This window comes from Lepidochelys kempii, chromosome 1, assembly GCF_965140285.1.
Source record: "Lepidochelys kempii isolate rLepKem1 chromosome 1, rLepKem1.hap1, whole genome shotgun sequence".
Classification (NCBI taxonomy): Eukaryota; Metazoa; Chordata; order Testudines; family Cheloniidae; genus Lepidochelys; species Lepidochelys kempii.
Window position 1 is genome coordinate 275,387,540 of NC_136380.1, and position 14,317 is coordinate 275,401,856.

The 14,317-nt window shown below is 41.9% G+C and overlaps 1 protein-coding gene across 5 annotated transcripts in view; it reads left to right on the top strand.

Annotated features, from left to right (window-relative positions):
• Nucleotides 1-14,317, top strand: part of MGAT4C (MGAT4 family member C) — a 685,173-nt gene that overhangs the window by 318,251 nt on the left and 352,605 nt on the right. The gene's annotated exons all lie outside the window — the stretch shown is intronic.

Sequence of the window (14,317 nt, forward strand, 5' to 3'; positions counted from 1 at the left end):
AACTGGTTTGCAGAGACATTTCCTATGTTCTGCGGTGGGCAGAGACCACTAACAGTATTGCATCCTGCCCTTTGTCCTCTTCACTGCCCCATGGATCTTTACCAAAGTCCTTTCAGCCACCAAAGCTCATCTTTGTGAGATGGAATTAGTGGTTTTCCCTACCTGGATGATTAGCTTCTGAAAGGTTGCTCATTTCTCGAGGTACAAACAGCAACCAGCACAGCCCTATCACTGTTCCACTTATTGGGCCTCCACCTCAATGCGGAAGATTTTTCTCTCACACCCTGGAACAGGAGGGCTGGGCAGTTTAGTGGTTGGAACACATGACTTCTGGCACCTTGTTTCCCTGGTCAAGGTGCCTAAGTCTTTAAGGCAATTGAGTAGGAGGACCCAGCTCCTCACCCTCCACCTGGTCCCAGCTCAGGGCCCTATGTGAGTCAACCCCTGAACAGGAGATCTTCCAGCAGGGAGTTTGTCGGCCTGGGCTACTTCCTACCACTGTCCCTTCCATTTGAGGTATGGCTCCTATAATCCAAGTTGCTATGGTGGCTTGTCTCTAGTAGCACCCCCTCAGGAACCTTGGGTGACATCCTGCTGAGGTCCCAAGTTCCTCCAGGCAGAGCAGCTGTAAGTGTAGTGGGGCCAAAACCTCAGAAGGTCTCTGTGCTTCAGTCACCAAGCTATATCTTAGGCTACGTGCTCCTAAGTCTCTTCCACAGTCTCCTTTATCCAGGGATACTATACTTACTTCCCAGTGGCTGCCTTGGCTGGCTGACTAGTGACTCTTCCCATCAGATAGGGCGGCAGCCTCATCACCAATCAGCCCTGAACTGAGCCAGGCTCTCTCCTTTTCTTCCCCCTCCAGGCCTGGCATTGGCTTAAGGTATAACAGGGAAGGGGCTAGCTGCACCCAGAGGCTTTCTTTAACTCTTGCTGTGCTGGCGGGTGGTTTATCTATTTCATCACACACCCACTCAATGAATAGACTTTGTTGTGACCACTATGGGCTTCACTACCACCAGTGCATACTTGCCCCTAGGATAGATTTGCTACTCTGTCTAGCCTTGTTTCAACAGAGCCCACAAACCACAGCAAAGGCTTGCCGGCAACTCATGGGCCATATGGCAGCCTGTACGTTTGTGACAACCTTAGCAAGATTACAGTTTTGGTATCTTCTGACCTTGCTAAGAACCATCTATGCCCCAAAAAGGCACAGTCTATCCAAGTGGGTATCTTGGTCCCTTGGTTCTCTAAAGTGGTGGAAGAATCCACAAAAGGTGTGTGTGTGAGTTTCATTCTTGCCTTCTCCTCCCACAAGTATCATTACTACAGAGACCTCCTTGATAGGCTAGAGAGCACACTTCAAAATCCTACAGCTCAAGGCAAATGGACCCCTCAGGAGTGGATCCTCCATATCAATGTATTAGATCTCAGAGCAGTTTGTTATGCTTGCCAGTGATGACTGCCCCATATCAGGGACCATCCAATAAGAATAATGCTGGACAACAGAGAAGCAATTTATTATATCAGTTCTCAAGGAGGATCAAGATCCCAGTGCTTAGGGGCGGAATCCATAAAACTATGGAACGGGTGCATGTTATACTGCATAGAGATCTCAGGTTTCAGAGTAGCAGCCGTGTTAGTCTGTATTTGCAAAAGGAAAAGGAGTACTTGTGGCACCTTAGAGACTAACAAATTTATTTGAGCATAAGCTTTCGTGAGCTACAGCTCACTTCATGGGATGCATTCAGTGGGAAATACAGTGGGGAGATTTATATACATAGAGAACATGAAACAATGGGTGTTACCATACACACTGTAATGAGAGTGATCACTTAAGGTGAGATATTACCAGCCGGGAGGGGGGCACCTTTTGCAGTGATAATCAAGGTGGGCTATTTCCAGCAGTTGACAAGAACGTCTGAGGAACAGTGGGGGGTGGGATAAACATGGGGAAATAGTTTTACTTTGTGTAATGACACATCCACTCCCAGTCTTTATTCAAGCCTAAGTTAATTGTGTCCAGTTTGCAAATTAATTCCAATTCAGCAGTCTCTTGTTGGAGTCTGTTTTTGAAGTTTTTTGGTTGAAGAATTGCAACTTTTAGGTCTGTAATCGAGTGACCAAAGAGATTGAAGTGTTCTCCAACTGGTTTTTGAATGTTATAATTCTTGATGTCTGATTTGTGTCCATTTATTCTTTTACGTAGAGACTGTCCAGTTTGACCAATGTACATTGCAGAGGGGCATTGCTGGCACATGATGGCATCATGTGTATATATGGCATCATATATGCCATCATGTGCCAGCAATGCCCCTTTGTTTCTCCCCCCTCCAGCTTTGAAAGTATCTTGTCTCCTCATTGGTCATTTTGGTCAGGTGCCAGCGAGGTTATCCTAGCTTCTTAATCCTTTACAGGTGAAAGGGTTTTTCCTCTGGCCAGGAGGGATTTTAAAGGTGTTTACCCTTCCCTTTATATTTATGACAGAGTGGATGGGTCATTACACAAAGTAAAACTATTTCCCCATGTTTATTCCACCCTCCACTGTTCCTCAGACATTCTTGTCAACTGCTGGAAATTGCCCACCTTGATTATCACTACAAAAGGTTCCCCTCTCTCCGCCCCCCGCTCTCCTGCTGGTAATATCTCACCTTAAGTGATCACTCTTGTTACAGTGTGTATGGTAACACCCATTGTTTCATGTTCTCTATGTATATAAATCTCCCCACTGTATTTTCCACTGAATTCATCTGATGAAGTGAGCTGTAGCTCACAAAAGCTTATGCTCAAGTAAATTTGTTAGTTGTCTAAGGTGCCACAAGTACTCCTTTTCTTATAGAGATCTCAGTGGTTTATCTTCCAGGACTACAGAATACAGTGGTGGACACCCTCATCAGACATTTTAGCATTAATCACAAGTGGGAGATGAAGAAGGTGTATTAAAAGGGGTATGTCTTACCTAGGGTCATCCACAGATAGATCTCTTTATGACACCATCTTATGAAGTGCAGACAGAGCTGCTCAAGAGGAGGGCAAAGTCACTATTCAAAGGGAGATGCCCTAGTCATTCCTTGGCCTCGCATATTGCTATATGCTTATCCCCCAACTCCCTTACTGCTCAAGGTCCTGAGAGAATAGAAACAAACACTTTGGACTTTGGTAGTTGGGAAGGGGCTAAAGTGGCAGTGGGTCTGACCCTCCCTATATGCCCTTGTACCAGAGCACCAGAGTGTCTGGGGTACGGCATTGCTGACAAAAATATCCAATGAAGAGTGCACAGACCTGCTCACATCCTGATGTGGAGCACCCACAGGGACACATACCTTGAAGAACTTCAGTTACTGTACAAGGTAAGTAATGCCTCCTGCACTTCAATGAGCATCCTTCAAGGTAAAACTACCACCCAGCTTGTCTCAACATTAAGAAGCCTTTTTTTCTAGTTGTAGACTGGGCCTTAGTGTCACATAGGATTTCACTGCTTATTACTCCAGTGTACTGTGTTGTCTCTACAATGCTATGAGTTTATTTCCCTTTTATTTTTCTTCTTTAAAAAACAAACCAAGAAACTAATTGTTAAAAAGCATTAATGCATGACTAAAGTATCAAGAAGATGAAGAAAATTCTTTCTTATAAAGCAAAGTTGGAAGTAGAAGGCAAAAAGGGATCATGAAGGCATGAAAGGAAAATGCATGATGGAAGATAGCCAAAAGACTTAGTACTTTGGAATGTGTTTTGTTTCATTAGTTTGTGGGCTGGTTGTGGTATTCTCTACAATTCTTTTGTCTATTACTTTTTCTTCATTTCTTTTCAATTAACAAATAAAGACTATTGAATTTGTGGGAACAGCAGAAACAGCTAGGGATGGTAGGAGGGGCCATGGAAGAATGGAAGAAGGTGCAAAGGTTAGATGAGATAAGGTAGCAAAGAGGGTTAGCTGAAAGCTTGTGAGGTGAAAGAGGAGGGGAGAGACAGAAAAGATAGAGTTGTAGGCAGGAACAGGTTTGTGTAGAGCCTTACATGTGAGAACAAAAAGATTGACTATACAGTGGAATAAATCTGACCCCTTGGCATCCTATAGACATTACCTGGTTAGTAGCATATACTAGTACTAGAGAAAAATGTGTAAGCTGATAGGTTCCCAAAGAGGTTACCTAATGTGGTATGCCAGGAGTTGCATACATATTGCAACATGATGAATCAATGCTAGAAAATATGAGAAATCAGAAAAAGAACACATGAATTATTGAGAGGACATAAAAAGAGAACAATAAAGAGAAAAATGCTAACTACTTATGCTGAAAGAGACAGATGGGATTAGCCCATGAGCTCCAAATAAATGTAGTTACCTTTGATACCTTCTTGTTGACCTTCATTCTCTGAGGTGAAAGTCAAAAGGGCAGATGTGTAATCTGGGATGCAGTACAAAAGGCCTTTCTGTCTGTAACAATGTACACAACGCTACAAAAATATACTTTAAGACAATGCTGAAGAGTGGGAAATGCATGTAAATAATAGCAATTTCTACCAGATCTGGCCACAGACAATCTCTCTGAGCTTAGTTCAGAAAACAAGCTTACCTAATACCGGTGCACTGTCCTATCATTGGGGATACTCTTGAAGCGTTATATCACTAGGTCATATTTGTATGATTTTATTTCACTCTGGGGTGATTATCTTGTTATCCAAACTATCTCTTTGCTCAATGGCACATGTATATAAGGGCGAAAGTTTGCTCTGAATTGCACCTGTTGATAGGTAGAAGTGAAGGTAGTTTTTCGCTTTTTAAAAAAATAGACAGTCTTTTCTATATCTGGCACTTATGTGACCTTGATTACTATAGTGTCTGCGCACCACACGATTTTTAATGTATTTCACCTCACAGCACCCCTGTGAGGGAGGGAAGTGCTTGTCATTTTTTTGTTTTTGTTTTTTGTTTTTACTTTTTTCTACAACTTCATTCTCCTTCCACGGCGTATTGTTTTTAATAATGGGAAGATTTTCCCTAAAAGTTGTTTTATTTCAAATTATATTAATTTTTTAAACAACGTGATACCACATTGTAGCATTAGGACACACTCCAGGGTGTTTTTACTGGTGCATTAATAAACACCTCAGGAGGTTTAAAGCACTCAACCTCTAGACTTGTGCTTCACAGTGTACTCAAGGCGTGTATTAATGGAACAATAAAACACACCCTGGTGTGGCTCAGTGCCATATTAGAAATGTTGAACTTATGTAGGATGAGGCCAAAAGCAAGATAGAAGTATCAGATGGTGCCTGTGCACACAGTTGAATCTATCCATTTATATTTCAATCTAAATGTACTCTCTGTTTCTGAATAGCATGACCAGATAGCAACTGTGAAAAATTGGGATGGGGTGGGGGGGTAATAGGTGCCTAAATAAGACGAAGCCCCGAATATTGGGACTGTCCCTATAAAAGGTCTGAATATCCAGGACGTTTTGGATTCAAGATTGTCTCCCTACCCCCCCGCCTTTTTTTTTTTTCTGATGTGGGAAGAGACATGAAAAGATACAAATACAGGATTAATAATTGTCTTTACGTCTTTAATTTGCAATATGCATGTGTCCTACAGAATTATGTTTTGAACAAAGACATTGAATAGCAAAAGCAGCACAGGAGGGCTTATTCGATCCTTACACTGCAGCATCAACTTTCTAAACCACCTCAGCCACTGGTTTTTTTTCAGTGGTTCAACTGAAATCCTGTAAGTGCCACTTTTAGTCCCCCCACAAAAAATCTTACTTATTTACACTCCCCCCACTAAGAACTCTCTTGACTCTATTTTCTAAGCTCAGCCATTTTTCCTCCTGTATGCCTGCTGGCTTGTCTTAGGTACTTACATGGCTCCATTACCGCAGTATCTGAGTACTTCATAATATTTAATGTTTTTATCCTCACCATATCCCTGTGAGGTAGAGAAGTGCTATTATCCCAATTTTACACATGGGAAACTCAGAGAGAGAAAGAGAGAGGCTAACTGACTTGCCCAAGGTCACACAGAGGTGAGAATCGAACCCTTATCTGTGTCACCTAAGTGAGCGGCTTAATCACTGCTTTATCCTTTCTCTCTGTCTATAGGTGCCTTGCTACACAAAAGGAAATCCATTTAGTGTTCATGTGTTCAACAACATTCCCTCTCAAACACAATGATATTTTAACAATCAATGTGCTTATGAGATGATTTAGCTTGTTTATTAACATTTGTAACTGAGTGCAAGGTTTTCTTTGTTGGGGGATCTCTTCTGCTGTTTGATAGGATTTGTTGTATTAAATGTTAGAAGTTCCAGTATATCATTTATTTAAGACCTGATTCTGCCACCCGTTCAGAGTATCTCAGTGATATCAGTAGAAATACTCTGTGTGCGTAAGTCTAGCAGAATTGGCTCCTTATATTTTTCAACATTGTATAATCCCTTCAGTTTCTGATGCTCATATGCTTTGGCCACAGTTGGCTTCTTTTTAATTAATTCCTTGTTACTAAATAAAAAGTATGAGCAGAAAAGTGAAGCAGGCTATAGGAAATGCTTTTTAATCCTTAGGAAATGCATTTCAAAATAGTTGAAGCTTCCCCCTCTGTTTTTCTTGTACCCCTTCGTATTGGGCCTTAGCTGGCAAAGAGATGGAAGTAAAGTATAGCACCGATTCTGCCCTGCCCATCAAGCATTTCTGCCAACACTTTTATTATTTTTAAAAAACTGGAATCTGTTCAGGCTATGGCTGTGCTACTGTGTTTCCAAGCTTCTAATTCCTATTTTTTTATAGTATTGGTTGAGAACTGGCAGACAGAAACATTGTCCAGCATGCTGTAATTAGCACATAATCCATTCCTTAGCTTCTGGTGCACACACAATCTCCTTAGTGATATTAAATATGTTGTTGTTCATGCTCCAAAAAGCATCTTTATTGTCATAGGCCTGGTTTTTTTTGTTTTTTTTTTATAACTTCTGAGCAGCCAAAAATCCTTCTGCTGTACTGGACAGCTGAGGCTGCTCGGCCACTCTGAAGATCAGGCCTTCTATAAGTAGATGTTTGGTAGGTAGAGCTGGGGGACTTATGTTTGCCATAAACAGGATTGTTGATATAATTAGTAAGAAATAGAGGCAATGGCACTGGGTCTCAGACAATCCAAATTCAATTTCAAATATTACCATTATTTCCTGAGTGACCTTGGACAATTCATTTGATTTCTCCATCCTTCAGTCCCATCTATACACTAGGAATATTAATATTCCATGCAAGTGTGGAAAGGACAAATTCATTACTGCTTGTGAGGTCCTCAGGCACTACAGTGATGAGGCTACAAAATTACTTATCTAGATGGGGCAGACCTGAGCTACCTGCTTTAACTCCATGGCTCTGCTTCTGCAGACTACTAAGGTATATGGCAATGTCCATGTTTCATGTTTCTTCATGAGGAAGTGAGCTGTAGCTCACGAAAGCTTATGCTCTAATAAATTGGTTAGTCTCTAAGGTGCCACAAGTACTCCTTTTCTTTTTGCGAATACAGACTAACACGGCTGTTACTCTGAAACATGTTTCTGTTGACAGTAGATTTTTAAGGGTATTGGTGGTGGTGTAGCTAAAAGCTATTATGGGGTTTACTTTAAATGGTAACAGATTTTTGCCATGCCAGAGAAATAATTATAATAATAAAGGGACAAGAATGATAAAGGAGAATGGTAAAGGGGGCCAGCGGAGGCAAATTATATGAAACATTTCCTGAACTTTGGCTATGAAAGTCCTGGCAACCTTACTGGAGCTCATTTGTTTTAATTTATTTTTCTAGTTCCTTCCAAACAATATTTTCAGCAGTCACCTATATGGGATTTTTGCATTTATAAAGCATCTTTCATTGGAAGCCATTTTATAACGGTAAATTCTATATGGTTTGGGGGTAATTTAATCCACCTCTGAAGTGCAGCCATCTCTGGGAAGAAACACAGTGCAGTGGGCCATTCCAAGACAGGAATTGAATAACAACACATCCAGTGATGTAGGAGGAAATTAGATCGGCAGAGTGTGATTAGCCAAACTGTAATTTCTCCAGGACACCAAGGGAAACAATATCCCTCACTGCTGAAAAAGTGGAAAATATGTCCCTGGATCTTATACAATAGCTGTATTTGTTAAAAGAATGTGGGTATAAGTGTGTGATTGAGTGGACATGTTTGGCCTAGTCAGGGCCTTTAGTTTAGTATTAGACACTAAGGAGTCTCAGGTTTCAAAGACTACAGTATGCATAAGCTACTAGGAATGGGAGATGTGGAGCCGATGGTGCAGACAACCTACCAACTGAACCTTTTCTGAATCCATGTCAAGCCTAAAGACTATGGTACTTGAAGGTCTTTGCTGTCACTATTTCACATGAATCAAAGTGAGTCTCTGAATGTCTCTATTTCACCAACTAGTAAGTGCTTAACTTCCTATCCCTATAAATGAGCATGGTGAGTTAACAGAGAGTTGAGAAGAAAAAAGGGAGGGGAGGGCTTAGTAGCCTGACATTTTAGCATTCAGCAACAGCACTATGTATGTTGTGCTTTGTGACATTTCTTTGATGGATGCTACCCTAGTGACATTGAACTGAGCAACAGCAAAGGGGGCAAAATACCCCATATTATTCAGGTTTGTCAAAGTGAGCAAGTGTATTCAATTCTCATGATATTTATTCCTCTAAACTTTGTTATGCTTTAAAAAAAATCAGAACAGTTCATTACCTTGTTCTAGAAACACCATGCACAAGAGAATTGTTTATTTTAAACTGTTCCGTATTAGTCATGTTCTTTTTGGTTACATTTGAAATATTTATATTTGTAAGATTTCCTTCTGTATAATTCTGATGAAAAACAACAAAAATATCTTTGTCAAGAAAAATCACTGGGGAAGCAAGTGGCGATTTGCTCTTCAAACATCAAACAGTCATAAAACTATGACATCCTCAATGCATGTAATATATGGACAATTAACTGATAAAGTGGGAGAAGTTTCTAGGTTGCTCAGCCTGCAGTCCTCTTAAAGGGCTGTTCTTTAAAATTATAACTGAGAGAACATCAGTCCTTCCATTCTTTAGAGGAAGCTTGTGTGTAGTAACAGCCCAAAGACGATGCGTAAACCCTTCTGAAGTCAGTGGAGTTACTTGGTGTAACAGGATGGTCTTATCCCCTTAAGGGTCACTGGCTTGGGGCCAGCCAGTTCTGTATTTTAATCAGAGGCAGCTGAGGAAAAGACATGATCCCTATAAAGAGTAAGGTTCTCAGTAAGGTAGGGGGAGCAGGAGCAGCAAGGAGTCACTTCGGAGGGCAGGCAGTAAGAATCTGCTGCAGAGAAAGGGGCCTCCAGGGAGCAAGCCTTGGGAGACAGTGCTCATGTAAAAGCACTGTGCAGAGCCCAGGAATAGAGGCATGGAGCTTGCAGAAAGGGTGCCCAAGAAGGGGGCCTAATTTATGTTTAGTAGGAATGTTGTTGAAGGTGAGTGTGGAAGTGAGGAGCCTCAGAAGTGGCAGAAAATCCTCTGTTTATGATTTCTAGTTCCTTTAACGTTTTCAGGTTTGGACTCTGAGGACTTTATCTTTGGGCTTGAATGGCTTATATTTGTCTCAGTAAATGAACCTAAACAAGAGTGTTATTGAAATGAAGAATTTGTGAAGTCCTTGTTCAAGAGCCTGAAGAGGGGAAACTGAGGTACAGGACTGAAACACTGGGTCTTGTCACCAGGAGCACTGTGAGATGGGGCATTGCATAACACATGGATTTAGAACTGATGTATGCAAGTTCAGAGTCAGATCCCAGTTGAGTTTTTAAAAAAGTTAGAGGAAATCTGGCCATCTAGAATTTAAGTAAGTTAAGTCCATTTATTCATATCTGAATACTAGTAACATCTTTTGCTGTTTGTCTCCTACTACTATGACCTGCCACCATTCCTTCCGTGGAAGCTTTATCAAGGTTATTTCAATTTCTTTGTCTGATGTCACCAAAGTACATAAGTTTGCGCCTGTTGATTTCTGAGAGCAGAGTCCACTTCACTCCCATAATATTTCCAATATAAGTGTTCATCTTCCTTTCCCTCATCTTCTTAATCTTCACCACCACATCATCTCAGAGGCTTCAATATTCTTCTTGTCGGCATTAGTTTCCTGGGATTAACATCCATTATGTTTTAGACCAGTTAAACCTTTATACCTTTCGAGGTACGTTTGTATGCACTGTAATTTTTATCTGAAATCTACGTATTAATTAATCCAGGATTTCCCCAAGTGTTGGATGTTCTCTCTAAGGAAATGTGAAAGACTAACTAGGACAGACCTCTCAACTGTTTGCTGGAGACTCAGGTTTCATTAAATAAATAAAAGTAAGTTCTAGAGTTTATGATTGCGAAAAAAAATCTTGAAAATATGACCTAATTGTAACTGAAACAGCAATGTCTGCAGAGACTCTGAAACATTAGATCTCAGGTATTAACTGTCCCATTTATTTCAAAATGCCACACACCTGCATCAATAGGTGGGGGAACTTGATGGGACAAGTGGTGAAAGGGGGACAGTCCCAGCAGCAAGGGAGGGAGACAGAAAGGGATTTTTTTTCTCCCATGGACCAATTGGTAGAGGACCAGGGAGTTTTTTCCTTCCTCACAGCACCTTCAAGCCACAGTGGGATAAGTACTGGGTTAAGATTTTGGTGTTGGGCCTTGGGCTCATGTGATAGGGTGATACCTTGTGGCCTTTGTGGGCCTAGGTCCTCACCCTGCTGCACATGTTACCCGGGGTTATCTGAACCTATATTCATACCACCAGAGGAATAGGTACACGATACAACTACCAGCACAAGCAGCGCGCAGGAGTGCATCATCTCCAGTATCTTCCAACATCAATGCTGTTAGTAATCTGGAAAAGCATAACAAAGCTTTTCCCTTCCTATATAAACAATTGCACTTAGATTTGTCAGAATTCAAGTCATTTCCCACCAAGCTGGAGACTCATGCTTTTAACTGTGCTTCAAGCACTCACCTGGGATTCAGCAAATTTATCAGTTCTGAATTGCTTAGGGTGGGGGATAAGTGGGACCTGACTCTACCAATAAATTTTATTCAAACATCCTTCCTCCAAGTTTCACATAAACTGTGAACCTCCCCCACCCAGCAGTGTTCAAATGTGCCACTATCTGGGGGAGGGAGAGGTGCCCAGCCCCCTACAGGGAGACATCAGGGGATGCAGCTGAGGTCTTCCATTCATGCTCAGCCAGCTTTAATAAAAGCTCTAGCGGGGGCAATTCATCTGTCTTTTCCCTTGGTTTGTACCCCAGGAGAAGTCTCCAAATTTCCACCTGCCAGGGATTGGGAGTTATTTTGTAGGGCCTGTCTCCCTTGTCCTTCTCTTTCCCCCCTTTTCTTTGGCCTTCCCCCAGAGTTTTACCTGTGAGGGTTATTGGATGTACCTTATCAACTTTTTTCTTGAGGAGATAAATATCCGTCTGCACCCCCTTTTCAGGCCCTATCCCCTAAATCTTCTAACCTAGCTACTCCTGAGTCAGTACCCACCAATGTCATGCGAATCATGGGGAGAAACCCTTGGATGAAGGCCTATTTAAATGCAGCTGTCTTAACTCAGGTTACCTTCCATAGTCAACAAAGAGTATTTAACTGCTAGCTTCTTTCTAGCCACATAGCTTTCTGGTCTCTCCCTGTCCTGTTGCTTCTCTTGGTGATATATCACTACAAGGCTTTTTTCCCGGGAAAAGGGCCTTTATCACCTCCCCCTGAAAGCTAATATGCCTTTGCGCATCATCATCTTCAGGAGGGGTCCCTACTTGGGTATTATAGAGGACTCTTGCAAAATCCTCGGGGATCATGCATTCCCTGATCAAAACTGCTACATCTGCAGTGATAAGACTGGGGATTCCAGCTATCCTTGTCAGCCACCTGTAGGCTGTGCTCCAGTTTAGTGGGTCAACCTGATCAGGAGAGAAGGGCCAGTTCTGTACCCTATCTTCTGTTTTCCTGGCAACCCCCACCCCCTCACCTCAGGTGTCCAGTCTTCCTCACCATGGTGTTTATTATGGGGACTATGGGCGGAGGCTTAGAATCATAGAATCATAGAATATCAGGGTTGGAAGGGACCCCAGAAGGTCATCTAGTCCAACCCCCTGCTCAAAGCAGGACCAATTCCCAGTTAAATCATCCCAGCCAGGGCTTTGTCAAGCCTGACCTTAAAAACCTCTAAGGAAGGAGATTCTACCACCTCCCTAGGTAACACATTCCAGTGTTTCGCCACCCTCGTAGTGAAAAAGTTTTTCCTAATATCCAATCTAAACCTCCCCCACTGCAACTTGAGACCATTACTCCTCGTTCTGTCATCTGCTACCATTGAGAACAGTCTAGAGCCATCCTCTTTGGAACCCCCTTTCAGGTAGTTGAAAGCAGCTATCAAATCCCCCCTCATTCTTCTCTTCTGCATACTAAACAATCCCAGCTCCCTCAGCCTCTCCTCATAACTCATTTGTTCTAGACCCCTAATCATTTTTGTTGCCCTTCGCTGGACTCTCTCCAATTTATCCACATCCTTCTTGTAGTGTGGGGCCCAAAACTGGACACAGTACTCCAGATCAGGCCTCACCAATGTTGAATAGAGGGGAATGATCACGTCCCTCGATCTGCTTGCTATGCCCCTACTTATACATCCCAAAATGCCATTGGCCTTCTTGGCAACAAGGGCACACTGCTGACTCATATCCAGCTTCTCGTCCACTGTCACCCCTAGGTCCTTTTCCGCAGAACTGCTGCCTAGCCATTCGGCCCCTAGTCTGTAGCGGTGCATTGGATTCTTCCATCCTAAGTGCAGGACCCTGCACTTATCCTTATTGAACCTCATCAGATTTCTTTTGGCCCAATCCTCCAATTTGTCTAGGTCCTTCTGTATCCTATCCCTCCCCTCCAGCGTATCTACCACTCCTCCCAGTTTAGTATCATCCGCAAATTTGCTGAGAGTGCAATCTACACCATCCTCCAGATCATTTATGAAGATATTGAACAAAACAAAACAAAACAAAACTTCTTTCTCACTACATGCTGTCCTCACTTCTAGCTTATGGTGGCTAAGTGCAAAGTGCACAAGAAGCCTGCAGGTTATATGAAGTCCAGTTTTCTTGTAAGACACCCTCTGTCCCTCTCACAGGGAGAAGAGCTGAGTCCTGGGAGATAGGCTGAGGAGAGCCTACCCTACATTATAGTTTATATGGTAAGGAGCCCTGTAACCCCCGTTTGGGAACCAAGTAAATGCCTGGTATAGGAGAGTATGGGTGATGGGTGGTAGCACCCATCCACTGTGTTAAAATTTAATAGAAGTTAGCCTGCTGCTTAATTCCATGCATGTATCTGTCCTCATTTTGCTATGGGGCCACATCAAGGATGTCTCAGATGACAATGGTGATACTTTAAATATCAATATTAACTATTTTGTTGCTCAAGGCATGTGAGAAAAGAAGAGAAAGTATCATTTATGAAGATCTACACAATCTTTAGTGGCTGTTCATTTTAGGCCTTTAACAACCAATGGTTGCAGGGGGTGAGATGAATGGGGGCTCAGTTTTCAAATGTTGGGAAATGTTAAGTTTCCTCATCTAGAGGAATGGTTAATTTTTATTTGGAGAACTTAACTTCTGAACATTTACTATTGCTTGAAATGTTGACATTTACGCTAGATCTCTTACTGGTTTTAAAAAATGAAAACAGAATGTTAAGTACTTAACTGATATGTGAAATGGTAAGTAGCAGAAACGTGGTAAGGAGCACATCTCTTTAAACTGCTAAAATAGTTGTGGTTTTGTTTTTTAACTGGGAATTTTTTGCCAGAATGTTTTTTCTTTGAATAATATTGATTAGTTGAAACTAACACTTTTTGCAAAAAATGTATTGGTTTTGACAAATCTTTCAGTGAGAAGGTTTATTATGTCTAGTATGGAATTTCTGCTCAAAAGGATGGGCAAGAGAGACCCATCCCCAAGTAGTCACTAGTAATGGCACTCATGTGGGATGAGGAAGACCCACTTTCAAGTTCCTTGCACTATCTGATTTGGAGCAGGGACTTAAATCTGCATTTCCTACATTTCATGTGAATGCCCTCACTAACAGGCTGTAAAGTCATTATCTCTGACCCAGTTAGTATTTAATTATTCAGATAATTTACAACAGCTCCAAAAGGAGAGACTGTGAAAAAGAAAGACTGACTAGATAGCCTGGTGGTCAGGGCATTCCCATAGGATATGGGAGACCCAACCTCAAGTCCCTGCTTTGAATTGGGCACTA